This window comes from Panthera leo, chromosome B3 (assembly GCF_018350215.1).
Source record: "Panthera leo isolate Ple1 chromosome B3, P.leo_Ple1_pat1.1, whole genome shotgun sequence".
NCBI lineage: Eukaryota > Metazoa > Chordata > Mammalia > Carnivora > Felidae > Panthera > Panthera leo.
Genome location: NC_056684.1, coordinates 20,666,823 through 20,687,328, shown reverse-complemented (window position 1 = coordinate 20,687,328; position 20,506 = coordinate 20,666,823). Strand labels below are relative to the sequence as shown.

The window sequence follows — 20,506 nt, the reverse complement described above, 5'->3', positions numbered from 1 at the left end:
CATTTAAGAAATATGTAGAGGATCTGTATGCTAAAAATTATGAAATGCTGTTGAAAAAATTAAAAAGATGTAAATAAATGGAGAGATATACCATATTCATGGATTGGAAGATTCAACACAGGAAGATGTCAATTCTCTCCAAACTGCTATATAAAATTAATATAATTCCTATTAAAATCTCAGCAATACTTTCTGAAGACAGAGATAGCACATTCTAAAATTTACATGTAAGTCACAGCCTGTACAATAGCTAAAACAATCTTGAAAAAAAGAATAAAGGAGGAAGAATCACTCTACCAAGACAATGTAGTATTGGCAGACAGTGCTCCCAGTTTCACATAGATCAATGAGACAGAACAGAAAACAGAGAAATAGACCCAGACAAATATTCTCAACTGGTATTTTCACATAGGTGCAAAAGCAATTTTGTGGAGGAAGGATAGCCTTTTCAATAAATGGTCTGGAGCAATCAGATAATCACAGGCAAAATAATGAACCTTGACCTAAACATCATACCCTACACAAAAACTGATTCAATTGGGACTTAAATTTAAAATGCAACACTAAAAAACCTTTAGGAAAGACATCAGAGAAAAATTGTCAGACTAGTTCTTAGTCTTGACACCAAAATCATCATTTAGGAAAGGAAAAAATTAACAAATTGGGCCTTATTAAAATCAAAACCTTTTGTTCTCAGAAGAGTTTGAAGAGTCAAATTATGGACTTGGAGAAAATATTTGCAAGCCACACATTTGACACAAGACATTTCTAGATTATGTGAGGAACTCTCAAAATTCAATGGTAAAATACAAATTTTAATAAAAATAATAAGTAAATTAGAAAATGGACATGTGAACATTTATTTCACTAAACCATATACAGAGATGTCAGTGAAGCACATAAAAAGATGTTCAACATCATTAGCCACCAAGGAAATGAAAAATAAGACCACAATCATATCACTACATGCTTAAAAACAACAAAAAAAAAATATTGACAACACTAAGTGCTGATGAAGATATGGAGAAACTGGATCACTCATACATTTTTGATAGAAATGTAAAATGACACAGCCATACTGAAAACAGTTTGGTAGTTTCTTATAAAACTGAACAGATAATTATTATATGATACAGCAATTGCATTCTCAGATATTCATGCCCGAGAAATGAAAACTTATGATAACACAAAAACCATTACATGAAAGTTCATTGCATCCTATTCATAATAGCCAAAAACTGGAGTTGGCCCAGATGTCCTTCAACAGATAAATGGTTCAATAGTCATATATATGTACTATGGAATACTACACAACAATTAAAAGAAACAGACTACTGATACACACAACAACTTAGATGAATCTCCATGGAATTGTGCTGAATGAAAAAAGCCAATTCCACATAGTTACATACTGTATTATTTCAGTTATGTAACATTTTGGAAGTGACATTATTTTCAAAATGGTGGACAGATTAGTGGTTCCTAGGATGAGGTGGAAAGGATGTGGGTGTCATTATAATAAGACTAGTATGAGGAATACTTGTATTGTGGTATTGAAATATGTGGTTCAGTATCTCGACCGTGGTGTGGATATATGAACGTCCACAGGTGACAAAATTGCATGAAACTTCATACACATACTCTATAACACCCATACAGACAGAAAAATGAATACAAGCAAAAATGGGGAAATGCGAATAAGATGAATTGACTGTATCAGTGTCAATACTGTGGTTGTGATATTGTTGCCATTGGGGGAAACTGGAAAAGGAATACAGTTGATCTCTGTTATTTTTAACAACTTCATGTGAGTCTACACATTTCTTAGTAAAAATTTCAATGGAAAAAATTTAAATTATATATTAACAATCCTAACCCTCCTCTGTTTCCATTCTAGAAACAAAGCATTTGTAGGTGACAATTCTATAGATGCTCATTGTAGAGTAGCATTAAATACAAAACAAGTCTTTGTACCTATTTTCACAGGGTTCTTGAGATTTTTCAGATCCAGTATCTATAGGGAGTAAAAACAGGGGGATTTATAGTTATTCTAATTTTACATAAGTTATCTGATCAATATAGATAGAACTATTCACCTTGCTCATTTTTAACATGAGAGGATTAACCATAAATAATTTCTAAATTTCACTCTTGCTCTATATCTGTGTTCATTCTCCTCCAATTTCCAATTTACTTGTTTATATGAAAAGTATTAATTTAGAAAAAGAAAAAAGAGGAAGTTGATTTGTAATTTGCTTCTTTCTCCACACTAGCATGTATTATTTTGCTCGAAGTCTGAATGCATTTATTAAAATTTATTTATTTAAATTTAAGTTAGTTCACATACAGTGTACTATTGGTTTCAGAAATAGAACCCAGTGATTCATCACCAGCATAAAACACCCAGTGCTCATCCTAACAAGTGCCCTCCTTAATGCCCATCACTGATTTAGCCCATCCCCCCACCTACCTCCCCTCCAGCAGCTCTCAGTTTGTTCTCTGTATTTAAGAGTCACTTATGGTTTACCTCTGTTTTTATCTTATTTTTCCTTTCCTTCCCCTATGTTCACCTGCTGTGTTTCTTAAATTCCACATATGAATGAAATCATATTACATTTGTCTTTCTCTGACTTGTTTTACTTAGCATAATATTCTCTAGTTCCATCTATGTTGTTGCCAATGGCAAGATTTCATTGTTTTTGATCGCCGAGTATCATATATATATATATATATATATATATATATATATATATATATGCCACATCTTCTTTATCCATTCATGCATTGATGGACATTGGGCTCTTTCCATACTTTGGCTATTGTTGATAGTGCTGCTATAAACATTGGGATGCATGTGTCCCTTCGAATCACCACACCTGTATCCCGTGGATAAATGCCTAGTAGTGCAATTGCTGGGTCGTAGGGTAGTTCTGTTTTTAGTTTTTGAGGAACCTCCATACTGTTTTCCAGAGTGGCTGCACCAGCCTGCATTCCCACCAACAATGCAAAAGAGATCCTCTTTCTCTACATCCTTGCCAACATCTGTTGTTGCCTGAGTTGTTAATGTTAGCCATTCTGACAGGTGTGAGGTGGTATCTCATTGTGGTTTTGATTTGTATTTCCCTGATGATGAGTGATGTTGAGCATTTTTTCATGTGTCAGTTGGCCATCTGGATGTCTTCTTTGGAGAAGTGTCTATTCATGTCTTTTGCCCATTTCTTCACTGGATTATTTGTTTTTTGGGTGTTGAGTTTGATGAGTTCTTTATAGATTTTAGATACAAACCCTTTATCTTATATGTCATTTGCAAATATCTTTTCCCATTCCATCAGTTGCCTTTTAGTTTTGCTGATTGTTTCCTTCTCTGTGCAGAAGCTTTTTATACTGATGAGATCCCAATAGTTCATTTTTGTTTTTATTTCCCTTGCCTCTGGAGACATGTCTAGTAAGAAGTTTCTGCAGCCCAGGTCAAAGAGGTTGCTGCCTGTTTTCTCCTGGTTTCCTGTCTCACATTTAGGTCTTTCAACTATTTTGAGTTTATTTGTGTATATGGTGTAAGAAAGTGGTCCAGGTTCATTCTTCTGCATGTCACTATCCAGTTTTCCCAGCACCATTTGCTGAACAGACTCTTTTTTCCATTGGATATTCTTTCCTACTTTTTCAAAGATTAGTTGGCCATACATTTGTGGGTCCATTTCTGGATTCTCTATTCTGTTCCATTGATCTATATGTCTGTTTTTGTACCAGTACCATACTGTCTTGATGAATACACCTTTGTAATACATCTCGAAATCCAGGATTGTGATGCCTCCAGCTTTGGTTTTCTTTTTCAACAATACTTTGGTTATTCAGGGTCTTTTCTGTTTCCAAGAAAATTCTAGGATTGTTTGTTCTAGCTCTGTGAAGAATGCTGGTATTATTTTGATAGGGATTGTATTGAATATGTAGATTGCTTTGGGTAGTATACACATTTTAACAATACTTGTTCTTCCAATCCATGAGCATGGAATGTTTTTCCACTTATTTATGTTTTCTTCAATTTCTTTCATAAGCTTTCTATAGTTTTCAGCGTACAGATCTTTTACCTTTTTGGTTGGGTTTATTCCTAGGTATCTTATGGTTTTTGATGCAGTTATAAATGGAATAAAATTCTTGATTTCTCTTTCTGCTGCTTCATTATTGGTGTACAGAAATATAACTGTTTCTGTACATTGATATTATATCCTGAGACTTTGCTGAATTCATGTATCAGTTCTAGCAGGTTTTTTTTTTTGGTGGAATCTTCAGGTTTTCAATATAGAGTTATCGTGTCATCTGTGAAGAGTAGAAGTTTGACTTCTTTGCCAATCTGTATGCCTTTTCTTTCTTTCTTTCTTTCTTTCTTTCTTTCTTTCTTTCTTTCTTTCTTTCTTTCTTTCTTTCTTTCTTTCTGATTGCTGAGGCTGGGACTTCCAGTACTACGTTGAATAACAGTGATGAGAGTGGACATCCCTGTGGTATTGCTGACCTTAGGGGGAAAGCTCTCAGTTTTTCCCCATTGAGGGTGATATTAGCTGGGGGCCTTTCATATATGGCCTTTATGATGTTCAGGTATGTTCCTTCTATTCTTACTTTTCTGAGCATTTTTATCACGAAAGGATGCTGTATTTTGTCAAATGCTTTTTCTGTATCTATTGAAATGATCGTATGGTTCTTATCCTTTCTTTTATTAATGTGGTGTATCCTGTTGACTGATTTGTGAATATTGAGCCAGCCCTGCAGCCCAGGAATAAATCCCACTTGACCATGGTTAATAATTCTTTTCATGTCCTGTTGGATTCGATTTGCTAGTATCTTGATGAGAATTTTTGCTTCCAGGTTCATCAGGGATATTTTCCTGTAACTCTCCTTTGTTGTGTAGAACACCAAAGTGGTCTTTGTCTGGTTTTAGAATCAAGGTAGTTCTGGCTTCACAGAATAAGTTTGGAAGCATTCCTTCTATTTCTATTTTTTGGAACAGTTTGAGAAGAATAGGTACTAAGGTAATAACTCTTCTTTAAATGTCTGGATGCATTTTAAAGTCCTTAACAACCAGATTTAGCCACACTTTAAACCAAAACATTTCATTTCTTTTCTTATCTCTGAAAAACTGCTTTGTAACAACTTATGAGATGATTGGGGTCAGGAATGGAATGAAAATATGAATAACTGCATGATCCTTTTTGAATTAAAAATTCCTACAAAAACAGTGGATGCCACACTCAATTATAAACTGTAAAACTGATTTGTTGTCCAAAGTAAGTAAATTTGGGACTGACATATTGTATTGAATTAACTACATCACTGCTTCCTTAAGTTAGCCACTAACAGTTAAGAGCCGAGAGAATAACTAAAGAGCTTAAATAAAGGGTCTAGATGATTTTACCAAGTGCCCTAAAATACACGAGCAATAACAACATAGAGGCAGACGCATATACAAAGAAAGGCAGAACCACTGTGATAACACTCATTGTCAAGTAGCATCAAATACAAAACAAGTCTATGATATAACATCCTAGGAATAGTGGATGATGAAGCTCTTGCCTAATACTTTTGTCCTGACTCCAGACATAATGTCTGAGTAAGGTGTAGTACACTTTGGCATTTATACATGGAAGACAAGATGTGCTTTATTTTCATCATTAATTCATTAACTATTTTTTTCCTCCTTCCCTCCCTTCTTTCCTCTTTCTTTTCTTTCTCTTTTCAGTGCCAGAATTTGGAACAAAGGAAACATGAACAAAAGGGTAAATAAAATATCCAGGTTGGAGTGGAACGTAGTAAGCAAGGTGGGGAAAAGAAAAAAAAAAGTTGTTCAGGTAAAGAAGAAATTATGTACTAATGAAAGGAGCAAGAAGAAAATGAATCAAAGGAGAAAACTCCAGGACAGAGATGTGCTAATAAATGTTTAACAATGGATTCTTCTGAACAAAACTGTATACATATATGAACTAATTATAAATTTTAATAGCACAAAGGATTTGTAACAAGCAATTTATAATAATAAAAATACAAAAATCTATATACCATACATAAGTATATTCTACATACATAACTATGATTTATACAACCATAACTTCAATTTGACTTGCTATTTCTTGACTATTTCACTGTAGTCAGTGAACTCTATGGTCTAACATATGGTCTATCCTGGAAAATATTCCATGTGCAAATGAACAGAATATAGAGTACGTTGTTGTTAGGTGGAGTATGCTATAAATGTTTGTCAGGTCTATAGTGTGGTTCAAATTTTCTACTTTCTTTTTGATCTCCTGTCCAGTTGTCCTATCCATCACTGAAATGGTAGTATTGAAGCTTCCAACTATTACTGTGGAATCAACTGTTTCTCCCTTCATTGTGTCAGATATTTCATTTGTTTGTTTGTTTTAGAGACAGAGCACAAGCAGGGGAGAGAGGCGGGGAAGGGAGAGATAGAAAGAAAAGGAGAAAGAGAGAATCCCAAGCAGGCTCCATGGTCAGCACGGAGCCTGACACGGTGCTCAGTGCTCACTCCTATGACCCTGGGATCATGACCTGAGCTGAACTCCAGAGTCGGATGCTCACTCAACTGAGCCACCCCTCAACTGAGCCACCCAGGTGACTCTATCAGTTTTTGCTTCATATATTTTAGTGTTCTCTTATTTGGAACATATATGTTTACAATTGCCATATCTTCCTGTTGTGTAGACATTTTAATCATTATGATTTGGCCCTCTTATCTGTAGCAACTTTTTGACTTGCTGTTTCTTATAAAATTCATTATCCATTTTTATTATTCAAATAAATCAGTTTATAAATAAATGATTGATGGGTAATTTTTTTTTTTGTATACGTTAACCAAAATGGTAAAAGTGAAATAAAAAAAACTTTTGGAAATTTACCTGAAATGAGAAACTTCTTTGCTGAATCATATTACTTTTGGATAGTGGAAGGGTATGCCCTCAACTTTTTGTGCTATATTCAGTGTAATGCCTATAGACACAACACACTTAAATGTTTAATCTGCATTATTAATATTTTTTCCACTACTTTCTTAAATCTATACCCAGAGTTGGCAAACTGTCATCCATGGGCCAAATCCAGTCCATTGCCTGGTTTAATAAAGTTTTATCAAAACACAGCCATGCCCATTCATTGAATTATAGTCTTTGACTGATTTTGTGCTACAATGTTAGAGTTGAATAGTTGCAGTAGACACCACCTGTCCTGCAGTCTGAAATATTTACTACTTGGCCTTTCCAAAAAAAGAAGGAGAGGAAGGAGGAGGAGGGGGAGGAGGGGGAGGGGGAGAAGAAAATCTATACCTGACATGGACAATGAGCAAGATAATAAATAAACCCCTGATTTTTAGTCTTTGCTGATTTCCAAGATGCATCTTAGTCAAATTAACACTGAAGTGCTAAAAAGTTAGCAAGAACTGAGATAGACTGATATTCTTTCTGTATCTGATAAACTATAAATAATTATGACTTTAAAACTATAATAGAAAAAGTTTAAACACATGGATGTTTAACATTCTAAATAAGAGTTCTAAGAAAGAGAATCCAATGTCTTAGTAAAAGCAACATGATTAAAAAATATATCTACTCCCACCATGGCCAGTTTTAAGCTACCAGCAGGACATCGGTGAAAGTCTTGTGAGGAGAAGCAGGAGAAGCCCACATGTGATGATGAATTTCACATGTCAACTCCAGGTGCCCAGATTAAACATTGTTTCTGGGTGTGTCTGTAGGGTATTTCTGGATAAGAGTAGCATTTGAATTGGTGACTCAGTAGACTGCTCTCCCCAAAGTGTATAGGCATGATCCAATCCACTGAAGGCCTGAATGGAACAGAAGGTGGAATAAGGAGGAATTCACTCCCTGTTTTCCTACCTCATTTTTGAGCTGGTACATCTCACCTCACCTTCTCTGGCCCTTCACCTGGGATTTACATTGTACGCTCCCCTGCTTCTCAGGATTTTGGACTCAGACTGAATTATGCCATTGGCTTTCCTGGGTCTCCGGCTTACAGACAGCAGATCATGGGACCTCTCAGCCTCCACAATCATGTGAGCCAATTCTTCATAACAGACCTCTTCGTATATAATAAATTTCACATATGACTGAATGAATCTATGTTTACATATGCAGGTATATATGTATGTGTTGACCCTTGAACAATGCAGGGGTTACAGGTGCCAGCCCCCTGCACAGTTGGAAATCTGCATGTAACTTCTGACTCCCCAAAAGCTTTACTACTAATAGCCTACTGTTGAGTAAAAGCCTTACCAGTGACACGAGTAGTCAATTAACACATATTTTGTATGTCATATGTATTATATTCAAGACACTGAATTCTCTTTCTTAGAACTCTTATTTTGAATATTAAACATCCATGTGTTTTAACTTTTTCTATTATAGTTTTAAAGTCATAATTATTTATAGTTTATCAGATACAGAAAGAATATCAGTCTATCTAAGTTCTTGTTAATTTTTTTAATGTTTATCTTTGAGAAAGAGAGAGAGAGAGAGCGAGGGGCAGAGAGAGAGGGAGACACAGAATCTGAAGCAGGCTCCAGGCTCTGGGCTGTCAGCACAAAGCCCAATGCGGGGCTCAAACTCACAAACTGTGAGATCATGACCTGAGCTGAAGTTGGATGCTTGACCGACTGAGCCACCCATGAGCCCCTCAGTTCTTGCTAATTTTATTATTTCTTGTAATAAAGTAAGACGGAGAAAAGAAAATGTTACTATGAAAGTTTTAAGGAAGAAAAAATACATTTACAGTACTGTACTGTATGAAAAAAAAATCTACATATAAGTAGACCCAAGCAGTTCAAACCTGTATTGTTTGAGGGTCAGCTGCATATCTCCTACTGGTTCTGTTTCTCTGGAGAACCTTATTAATATAATACATTCTACAGTATTTCTAGCATAAGGATATAATAGATGTAAATAACCTTAAGATCATGAAAGCAGAAAAGTGTATTTATTAAAAAAATGGTGAATTTTGAATATATATTATCTTTGTTTTTAATAGAAAGCAATTAATTGTAATTTATGTAATATAATTTTTAATAATGGCTATAACCAGATCACAAAATCTGGTAATTTAATAAGCCATTCTCCCAAGTCAATACAAGCCTACTCCAGCACATCCTTTCTGCACACAAATGCAGGAAACAGTCTCTTAACAAAATCATAATCCCTTCCACATCTCTTAGGTGGACTTGGAAATAAGGATAAGGTGGAAATTATAATTCCCAAGTATATCATGACTTCTTCCTTCATTATCAAATGCTTTTTCTTTTATCACCTGTTCTCCTGGGTTCTATGAAATATTCTTTGCTCATTACTTTTAGGAACAGAGGATGTACTCTGGCTTCACCTACCAGAAATCATTCATCATACCTGGGAGGCATTCACAGGGGAGAGGCTGAAATCAAGCTCTCCAAACAGAAATGCAAACAAACAAGAAAGAAGAAGGTAGAGATCTGCTTCCTGTCAAAACACGTGCCCAGGTGTCATATCTCCTGAGGCCACCTTTTATTTTGTTCTTGGCGTTACAGGTACATAACAGGGCAGAGATGAGAGATGTCCAATTAGTGTGCAGATAACACGCACAGCAGGATCAGGGATAGCCAGGCTTTCCAGCTGACAAGAATATATCCCACTGTCCCTGCAGTGTGATGGATCTAATTAAAAAGGACCTAGGGTCAGAAAAACAGTGGTGTGATCATGGATAAGCACAGCATAACTCATGTTACTGTTTACTTACAGGGAAAGATACTTCTCCCAGTTACATGCTTGATGTGGCTGGAGGAGAGCTCACAGTTCTTATAAAACTGTGCAGTTTTCACTTCTCTTTCTTGTGACATATAAACTATGCTTTAGGTTCCTTGAAATTCTTGTCTATATAGGAAAGTATTTCCCATGTAGTCAATGATTTACTTGACCAAAAATAAATAAGACATAAGCTTTACCTCCACTTTCTGGTGCTTCTCATCCTCTCCTCCTTTTTTAGCTGTTAGTATCAGTCTAAAGCAAAAATGTTATGTAAAACAGAAATGTAATGATTTGCCAGTGGTTATGGGCATAGGATGACTGAAGCCAGCACCGGCTACCTCTATGACCTAACTCCCAAGGTCTCAATATCCTTACCTGTAAAGTGGAGATAAAATAGTACCTGTTCCCTATTCCTAGTTGTCAGGAATAAGTGAATGGAACATATATAATGTGCTCAGAGCAGTGCCTTCAACATAACAAGTGCTCAAGAAACTCAGTGATCACCTCCATTGCTATCATCACATAGCAATCAGTACTCGTTTTGTATAAAAATAACAAAGAGCACATTTTAAGATTATATCTAAACATCTATTAAAATGAGTTAAATATAGACCTTTTATGAAATTTTCCACTTAAATGTCTAGTTCCTGTAGCAATACTAAGTAGGAAAAATATTTTAATCCACTCTGTACTACAGTGATGGAGATTACGTTTGTTTTCTTTTTTAAAACAATTTTTAATGTTTATTTTTGAGAGAGAGAGAGAGAGAGAGAGAGAGCGAGCACAAGTGGGGGAGGGGCAGAGAAGCCAGAGATACAGGACTCGAAGTAGGCTCTGGGCTCTGAGCTGTCAGCACAGAGCCCAACGCAGGGCTTGAATTCATGAGCTGAGCTGAAGTCTGACATTTAACTGACTGAGCCACCTAACACTCCTATTTTCTTCTTAATAAAGTTAGTACCTGACTATATTTAAATTTACCAAAAACAAGGACAAAAATGCATGTTTACTCTGGTCATGTCTGTGATAGCAAAACAGTGGGCATGAATTAACTGCCTCTCAGCACAGGTAAATATGGTGCATTATGGGAAGTGCACACAGCTGCCTTTAAAAGAATGAGGAACTCCCTTTATACAGTTGGCCCTTGACCAACAAGGGGGTTGGGGTGCCAACACCCACCCCCCATGGTCCAAAATTCACATAAAACTTTTAAGTTTGCCAAAACTTTACCAGTAGTCTGCTGTTGACCAGAAGCCTTACCAATAATAGAAACCGTTGATTAACACATATTTTGTATGTTATATGAACTATATATTGTATTCTTATATTAAAATAAGCTAGAGAAAAGAAAATGTTATTAGGAAAATCATGAGGAAGAGGAAGAGTACATTTACAGTACTGTACTGTATCTATTGAATAAAACCCTTGTATAAATGAACCCATGCTGTTCAAGGGTCAATTATGTACTTCCACCCAAATGTCTGAAATAATATCATTGAGCAGGGAAAATGTCTAAATATTACCAAGGAGGGAAATGAGGCAAAAGTATGTAAGTTTAGGGGCTCTCAGGTGGTTCAGTCAGTTAAGTGTCCGACTTTGGCTCAGGTCATGATCTCATGGTTCCTGAGTTTGAGTCCCGTTTCAGGCTCTGTGCTGACAGCTCAGAGCCTTGAGCCTGCTTTGGATTCTGTGTCTCCCTCTCTCTCTGCCCCTCCCTTGCTCACACTCTGTCTCCCTCTCTCAAAAATAAATAAACATTAAAAAAATTTTTTAAGTATGTAAGTTTATTTTTAAAAACTCTGTGAAAAAACTGGGGCACCTGGGTGGCTCAGTCGGTTAAGCATCCGACTTCGGCTCAGGTCATGATCTCACGGTGTGTGAGTTCGAGCCCCGCGTTGGGTTCTGTGCTGACCGCTCAGAGCCTGGAGCCTGTTTCGGATTCTGTGTCTCCCTCTCTCTCTGACCCTCCCCTGTTCATGCTCTGTCTCTCTCTGTCTCAAAAATAAATAAACGTTAAAAAAAATTTAAAAAAAAAACTGTGTGAAAAAAACTGTATGTTTGTGCACGTACATGTACACACAGATGCACATAAATATGAATGCACAAAAAGAGAGTTAGATGCCTCATAAAGTAATTACCCAGTGTGGCAGGGAGTGGGAGGCAGAGAGTGAGGGAGGAACTTTCATTTTTATTCTAATTTATGTATTGCTTGCATCTTTTATAACAAGAATCTATTAATGTTTTATTTCATATTAAAAAAGGCAAACAGTGTCTTCTCATTTAAGACGAAATACTTATCAACACACATAATGCATTATGTTGTACTGATCTGCATTTGAAGAGCATTCTGTTATGCTTTCATTTAAAAGCAATGTAAGAACTAACACACAGGGCTGTCAATCACTGTTTTACACTTGAAACTAATGCAACATTGTGTGTCAACTATACTTCAATGAAAAATACATTTTTATTTATTTTTTTAAATGTTTATTTATTTTTGAGAGAGAGAGAGAGAAACAGAGCGGGAGAGGGGGAGGGGCAGAGAGAGAAGGAGACACAGAATCTGAAGCAGGCTCCAGGCTTTGAGCTGACAGCACGGAGACAGACATGGGGCTTGAACTCGTGAACTGAGATCATGACCTGAGCCGAAGTCAAATGCTTAACTGACTGAGCCACCCAGAGGCCCCAAAAATACATTTTTAAAAAGAGCAAGAAAAGTGTGAAACTAAATCCAAAACTTTTGCAGAATGAACCAAAAAAAAAAAAAAAGGCCTAGAAAAAGATCTTTAAGCAAATGTTTGATTCTGTAATATTTCATTGTATGAGCAGCCTCCAATGAAACAAAACGTGATGAGGCATTTTAAAAGGCTTTTGAAACCAACAATGCTTTTTCTTGTAATTAACCTAAAACAGCATGTTTACTTAAAATCCCAAAATGATTTTTTATCTTCCCCCCGGGCTCTTAGGAAAATAGCAGCCGGGAGACATTCACTGATTGACTCACTCACAGGCGCTCTGGGCCAGGCACGGCACCAGGCCCTGGATGTAGGACAAGGCACAACACAGCTGTGGCTGTTTCCCCTCTGTTGCTTTGCCAAGTAGGAAATGATGGGGGGTGGGGGGGGAAGGCCAGTCTCTAGAGGAAAACGGAATGCCCTAGGGAAAGAATAACACAGGTGTGGAACCTCAGGGATAGGGTGGTCCAGGAAGGCCCTTCAGGGGATATACCGCTGATTCTGGAATCCAGAGCATGAAAAGGAACCTCCCACTGGCCACTTTGGAGGAAGAACAGCCCATGCAGAGAGTGCAGCACTAAGAGCAGCCCAGGTGAGCAAGAGCCCAGGACTCCCTCTGCTGGGCCAGGGGTGCAGTGGGGGGACCAAAGGGCACCCTGGGAAAGCTGGGGTGAGGAGTGGGGGAAGCCCAGGGACAGCATGGGAAGTTTGGGGGGAAATATAGTGGGGGGGGGGGTTGTATCAGGGTAAGCTGTAAGGGAGGGTGAGGGGATGTTAAGGACCACCACAGGAGGCTGTAGGAGTATGGAAAAATGCTGGAGGCCTAGGGGAAGAGTGGGAAGCTGGGGGGTTGGCATCACAAGAGGCTCCATGGAGGAGGAGTGGGGCAGGAGGGCTCCAAAGGAATAGGAAGCAGGAGGGGTCACATCAAAGAGCTCACAGGCCACAAGGAGGGCTCTCTGCACAGCATCCTATGTGTGATGGAAAGCACATGATTGAATTTATATCTTAAGAGGCTCTCCACACAAAAATGTGTGAATGCATTTTGAATCCTACACACTGAGAAAATACATACATACATATATATGTTCAGAAAACACATGTTCTCATGCAATAGTATTGGAAATCAACAGTAAAAAAAAAAAAAAAAAAACAGCAAAAAAAAAAAAAAAAAAGAAAGGAAGAAACTCTAGCTACCTAGAACTTAAGAACATAAATTTAAGTAATACTTAAATAGCAAAGCAAAAATGAAATTACAATTTCACTGTAATTCAGTGAAACTCAGAGAGAGCACTGGGTTATCAGTAGTACCCCTGGCACTCAAGTATAAAAGGTAGAAAATAAACATAATATTCCTTGGGAAAGCAGAAGGGGGTTAACAAAATAAAGATGGTAGGGGCACCTGGTGGCTCAGTCAACTGAGAGTCCAAGTCTTGATTTTGGCTAATGTCATGATCCCAGCATCGTGGGATAGAGCCCACATCAGGCTCTGTGCTGAGTGTGGAGTGTGCCTGGGATTCTCTTTCTCCCTCCGTCTTGCTCTCCCCTGCTCTTTCTCTCTCTCTCTCTCTCTCTCAAAAAAAAAAAAAAATGCTAATACTTAAAAAAAAGCGCAGTCAACAAAACAACACATCTTGATTAACAAAACTAGCAGCTGGGTCTTTGAGGAAAAAAAAAAAAAAAGAAGATAAACGTGGGGCAACTGGATGGCTCAGTTGGTTAAGCTTTGACTATTGGTTTTGTCTCAGGTCATGATCTTACAGTTTGTGGGTTTGATCCCCATTTCAGGCTCTGTGCTGGAAGTGTGGACTGGAGCCTGCTTGGAATTCTCTCTCTGTCCCACGCTGGGGTGTGCACATGCATGCTCTCAAAATAGATAAATAAGCATTAAAAAAAAAAAACTTTAAATCAAGAGAGAGGAAATATAATTTGGCATTAGAAATCAGAGAAAATAGGAGTCCCTGGGTGGCTCAGTCAGTTAAATGTCTGACTCTTGATTTTGGCTCAGGTCATAATCTCAAGGTGGTAAGATCGAGCCCCACATTGGGCTCTGCACTGAACATGGAGCCTGCTTAGGAATCTCTCTCTCTCTCTCTCTCTGCTCCTCCCCTGCTCATTCATTCTCTCTCTCTCTCTCTCTCTCTCTCTCTCTCTCAATAAATAAGTAAACATTATAAAAAAAAGAAATCAGAGAAAACATATCAACCAAAAGACTTTTAGAATTATAACAGCCTTATTGAGGGACAAATCACATACAATTCAAGAAAAGTTTACAATTCATTGGTGTTTAATATCTTGACAGAGTTGTGCAGCCACAATCCATTCTAGGACATTTTTATCTCTCCAAAAATAAACCTTAAACTCTGCCCAAACTCCCTACTTTCCTTTAAGGCTCCAGCCCTAGGCAACTATCATTCTACTTTCTATGTCTATAGATTTGCTAAACAGTTCTGTTTTAATTATAAAAGAACATTACCCATAGTTTTATAAGAATACATCAGAAAACAGATGAAATACACAATTTTAGAAAGATATGTATTAACAAAAATTACCAAGACAATGTAAATAACACAATGACCCTATTAAAAAATTTAAAAGCAGCCAAATCAACTCCCCAAGATGTAACAAACTTGAATAATTCCGTTCAGATCGAACCAAATGCCTCCAAGTATAGCATTCCAATCCAATACTTAATTCCAATACAAAAACTGGACAAGTCTATGACCGAAGGTAAACCGTAAGTCAATCCCATGTATGAATTTAGGCATACAGCTCTTAAATAAAATATTAGCAATTTGAATGCAGAATAATATGTATGCCTTAAAAGCACCCGGACCAAGGAGGGCCTATTTCCATAATGGGAAGCTGGTTCAGCATTAGAAAACCTATTAATTCAAATCACTACATTAATAAGCTAAAAGAGGAAAGTTGTATGATCAGCTTCACAGATGTTGAAAGATGGTGATAAAATTTACATGCATTCTTGATTAAAATAAAAATCTTAGCCAGCCAGGCTAGACAGAAGTGCCGTTAAGTTACCAAGGGCACCTTTCTCGTAAGCTGACAGCAAACATTACACTAAAGGGTGACCTCTCAGGTCAACCCTTTTCACTTTCAAACCTGTGAAAGTCAGGAATAAAACATGGTATAAAAAAAGGTCTCTTATTAGTCAAATTTTTCCCCTTGTAAAACCTCATCATGAGTAGGAGGTGACATAGGGTTTGGGCTGATCCAGACTAACTTGGGGAAAAGTGACCTGAAAGTTCTGACTTCTGGTGTCACTGCTTTCTTGGACACCACAGACCAATGTGGAAATGCTCTGTCTGCCTCATTTGCCCTTCGGAAGACACCTGATCAGGAGAACTCTGGCAGGCAGGCCTTGGGGCTCTGTGACTACAAACGTGTGATTAAAAACAACTGCTGGAGGGGCACCTGGGTGGCTCAGTCAGTTAAGCTTCTGACTTTGGCTTAGGTCAGGATCTCATGGTTTGTGGGTTCAAGTCCCGCATTGGGTTCTGCGTTGACAGCTCAGAGCCTGGAGCCTGCTTTGGATTCTGTGTCACCCTCTCTCTGTCCCTCCTGCTCTTATGCTCTGTCTCTGGCTGTCAAAAATGAATAAATGTTAGACAAAACAAACAAACAAAAAATCAATTGCTGGAAAGAGGCTGTGGCTTCTGTGAGTCAAGTAGCCTGTGCATACTTGAACCTCTTCTGTGAGAGCAGTAAACAGCTTTGTAGCTAATGAGCAAGTTAAGCTGTTGGACCTCCTAATGGTGTGAAGCTGCTCTCTGCCTTCTTTCTGCCATGTCTCCTACCCTGTGTCTATGATGCTCAGTGGTTAGATTAAAAGCATATTATGTTGCAGGGTACTGAATGCCAACTTAAACCCATGTCAATCAATGTGAAAAGCCAAGAAAAAATATATGGACATAAATATTCATAATAAATGGGCAACACCCTTCCCTTATTTTCACAGAAATATGGTAGTCCACCTGGAAATGAAAAAGATATATTGGAAAAACTATTTGAGTGAATAAAAAAGTTCTATAAAAGAAAAATCAATAGCATTTCTACTTCTGGAAAAGAAGAGATATACCTTTTCTTATTTCTGTAAACACAACCCCAAACCCCTATATTATATATAAAATGTATATTAAAACACTCTGAAAAGCATAGACTGGTTAGGGACCTCAGGACCCAGGGAAGGGAACAGCGATGAGTTTCCTGGGTTTTCTTTTTGCCTCATATATCCCATATTTGGAGATGAAGGCTAAGCTCCCCTCCACCCACAGTGTTGAGGGAAACGGCACAGAGAGCTTGGGCTTCTACCCTACAGTAAGAATGAGGCCCTCTCCCACCCCCTGTCAGTATAAGCCATCTGGGGAGCAGTCGTGAGGCACCCCCACTCTTCCCAGCCAGGCAGGTATAATTAGAGGCCTACCAGGGAAATGCAGTTCCTGCCCCCGCTTATGAGAAAATTAGTAAGATCTAGGGGTAAGTCAAGAATTCTTACACTTGACACCCAAAGCATGTTCCATAAAAGCAAAAATAGATAAATCAGACTTCATCAAAATCAAAAACTTTTGCTCTGTCAAAGACCCTATTAAGAGGATGAAATAGCGATAAACAACTCACAAAGCACATCTTTGACAAATGACTAGATCTAGAATACAAAGAACTCTCAAAACTCAATAGTATTAAAAAAATTGGGGAAAAGATATGAAATATGACCAGATGCTACACCAAAGAGGATATACAGATGGTAGTGAAACACAGGAAGTGCTGTTTATCATCATTATTCATCAGGGAAATACAAATTAAAAGCACCATGAGATATCACTCCATACCATGAGAATGGCTCAAGTTAAAAAAAAAAATGACAGGGGCGCCTGGGTGGCGCAGTCGGTTAAGCGTCCGACTTCAGCCAGGTCACGATCTCGCGCTCCGTGAGTTCGAGCCCCGCGTCAGGCTCTGGGCTGATGGCTCGGAGCCTGGAGCCTGTTTCCGATTCTGTGTCTCCCTCTCTCTCTGCCCCTCCCCCGTTCATGCTCTGTCTCTCTCTGTCCCAAAAATAAATAAAAAACATTGAAAAAAAAAATTAAAAAAAAAAATGACAACACCAATGCTAGCAAGGATGCAGAGAAACTAGATCTCTTCTTGCACGCTGCTGATGGGAATGTAAAATGATATTGGCAATCTGGGAAACAGCTTGGCAGTGTCTCAAAAAAAAAAAAAAAAAAAAAAAAAAAAGAAGCATGCTCCTGCCATACACAACCCAGCAATTCCTGGGTATCTATCTCAGAGAAATGAAAAATTATGTTCACGCAAAAAACTTTACATGAATGTTCATAGCAGCTTTATTTGTAATAGAGTGGGATTAGTCCAGATGTCCTTCCACAGGTAAATGGTCAAACAAACGATGGCATATCCATGTGGTGGAATACTGCTCTATGGAGTAAACTGGAAAAAACTATTAGGCTGTGCAGTAACCTGAGTGAATCTCCAGAGGATTATGCTGAATAAAAAGAGCCAATTCTAAAGGTTAAATGTTGTATGATTCCACTTATATAACATTTTGAAAATTTAAAAAAAAAAAGACAGAGGGGCACCTGGGTGGCTCAGTCAGTTAAGTGACTGACTCTTGATTTCGCCTCAGATCATGATCCCAGGGTCGTGGGATCAAGCCCCAAGTTGGGCTCTGTGCTGAGAATGGAGCTTACTTGAGATTCCCTCTTTCTCTCTCTCTCTCTCTCCTACCCTCTACCTCACTCATGCACTCTCTCTCTCTAAAATAAAAAAAAGAAAGAAAGAAATGGAGTATTCTAGTGGACTAGTGGCTGCCAAGGGTTAAGGAGGGAGAAGGGGTAGAAGGGAAGTGAGTATATCTATAAAAAAGCAACATGAGGGAACTTCATAGTGGTAGAAATGTTCTGCATCTTGACTATATCAATGTCAGTAACCCTGTAAGATGTTACCAATGCAGGAAACTGGGAAAATCTACAAGATTTGTCTGCATAATTTCTTGCAACTTTTCACAAATCCATTATTATCTCAAAATGAAAGTTTTAATTTAAAAAAAATCAATAGCTTTCCTATATTACAGCAATAATCATTTATTTAAAAAATGATGAAAAATACCCTTGACATTAGCATCAAAAACTGCAAACAAACTAGGAATAAAGTTAATACAAAATGTTTAAGCACTTGACAAAGGTGTAAGACTTTCCTCAAGGCATGAAAGACCTGAAAACAAGAGAGAATCCATTTCTGGATAAAAAGACGATCTTTCTAGATCTCAATTCTTTCCCAATGTACATTCAATTCTGCTTCTGAAAAAAAAAAAGCTCAACCTAATGACCAGGGTATGCAAATTAAAATAAGGAGATTTCTTTCTTCATCCTTCAGACTGGCAAACGTTTTCAACATTGGTAGTATGTAACTTTGGCACAGGAGTGGGGCACACTCATTCCCACAGACTGCAGGTGGAAGTGTGTATGAATGTAACCCTTTCTGGAAGGCATTACCAGCCAAAAATTTTAATACATTTACCTTTTGGGCCATCAATCCAACTTTTAGGAAATGTCCTACATAAATACATACAGACTTGTCCACAGAGTTATTTATAAGACAATGAGCTCCAGGATTATTTATGACATTAGAAGTTAGAGACCATTTAAGTGCCTTGTAGGTTGGGGCCTGGTACAACTTGCATCCATTGAACCTAATGCAGGAGTCAAAAAGAAGGACTGGATCTGAGGCTATTTCTCAATTTTACATATAGAAACTTCCATAAGGGTACATGCCCTTATGGAGGGCATTAAAGAGGTATTAAAGAGGACTTTTTATACTTCTGTAGTTTTGAAATTTTTCAAAATTTCATTTCTTTGGTAGTTTGAATCATCAAATAAATAAAATAGATACATTTCTGGAAAAATATAACAAGAAAGGAAGAGAAATAGAAAATTTAAAGCAGAATGAATACACATAAAAGGAATAAGAACATAATGTTATAAGAGATATTTTTGAGACAATTCGCTGCATTACTTCATATTAATAAATGTGGAAAGGCCAATACAATGAAAAAATGTTAATAATACAGACATTGTCAAAAGCTTAGAAAGAAATAGAAAAAAAGGTGGAATAGAAAATTACATTAAATAACTATTTTATGAAACAGTGCTGGACTCAGAGAATTATACATTTGAGTATCAATATTCATCAAGGAACAGAAAATTCCTTAGATTTCATTTATTCAACTAATTTTTATAAAAAATTACTTATAATCATGAAACAAAATATGGAAGGGTAGGAGACAAATGAAAACTACAAATTAATTACATTTATGAATACAAATGAAAAATCATAAATAAAATATCAGCAGACAGAATCCAATAATAGTTTAAAAGACTATGGGGATTTCATTCCAATTATGTTCCATGTAGCTTAATCTTGAGAGTACTAATGTAATCTACCATGCCAATGGATCAAAATAAAAAATATATAATCTTAACAGATATCAAAAGAACTTTATAAAATTTAACCTCCATTTTATTTTTAAAAGACTCTCAGTAAAATATGAATAGAATTTTATCACCTTAACATCACAAAAAAGCTGTCTGAAACTATAGCTCAGTACCATGTTTGACAGTGAATCATTATATTCAGGAACAAAAAGTAAATGATGAATCACCATTAATATCTAATGTTATTTTGATAATTTTAAACAAAATAAGTAAGCAGGACAAAAAAACAAGTAAAATGCTGGAAAGCAGAGACAATATTATAATTATTTCTTCTGACAAACTATGGATCAAAGACTCAATTGTACATTCAGTGTCACATACCATTAAATGTAAATAATAAAAAAATCACTGAAAGTCTTATACACCACTAGGGTCTTCTTTTAATATGAAACAATAATTTTTAAAAATGCACCCACCAGAGCAACAAGGTATTTAAAATATCTAGCACTAAATTTTTAAGGAAATA

At 37.1% G+C, this 20,506-nt stretch overlaps 1 protein-coding gene across 2 annotated transcripts in view; it reads right to left on the bottom strand.

Annotated features, from left to right (window-relative positions):
* FAM189A1 (family with sequence similarity 189 member A1) overlaps positions 1-20,506 on the bottom strand; it is a 447,576-nt gene that overhangs the window by 110,686 nt on the left and 316,384 nt on the right. The window contains exon 2 of one of the 2 annotated variants that reach the window (XM_042941211.1): positions 1,975-2,014. The exons of the other annotated variant lie outside the window; for it this stretch is intronic. The gene's annotated coding sequence lies outside the window, so the exon portion shown is untranslated. The remainder of the gene's footprint in view (positions 1-1,974; positions 2,015-20,506) is intronic. 2 annotated transcript variants of the gene reach the window in all.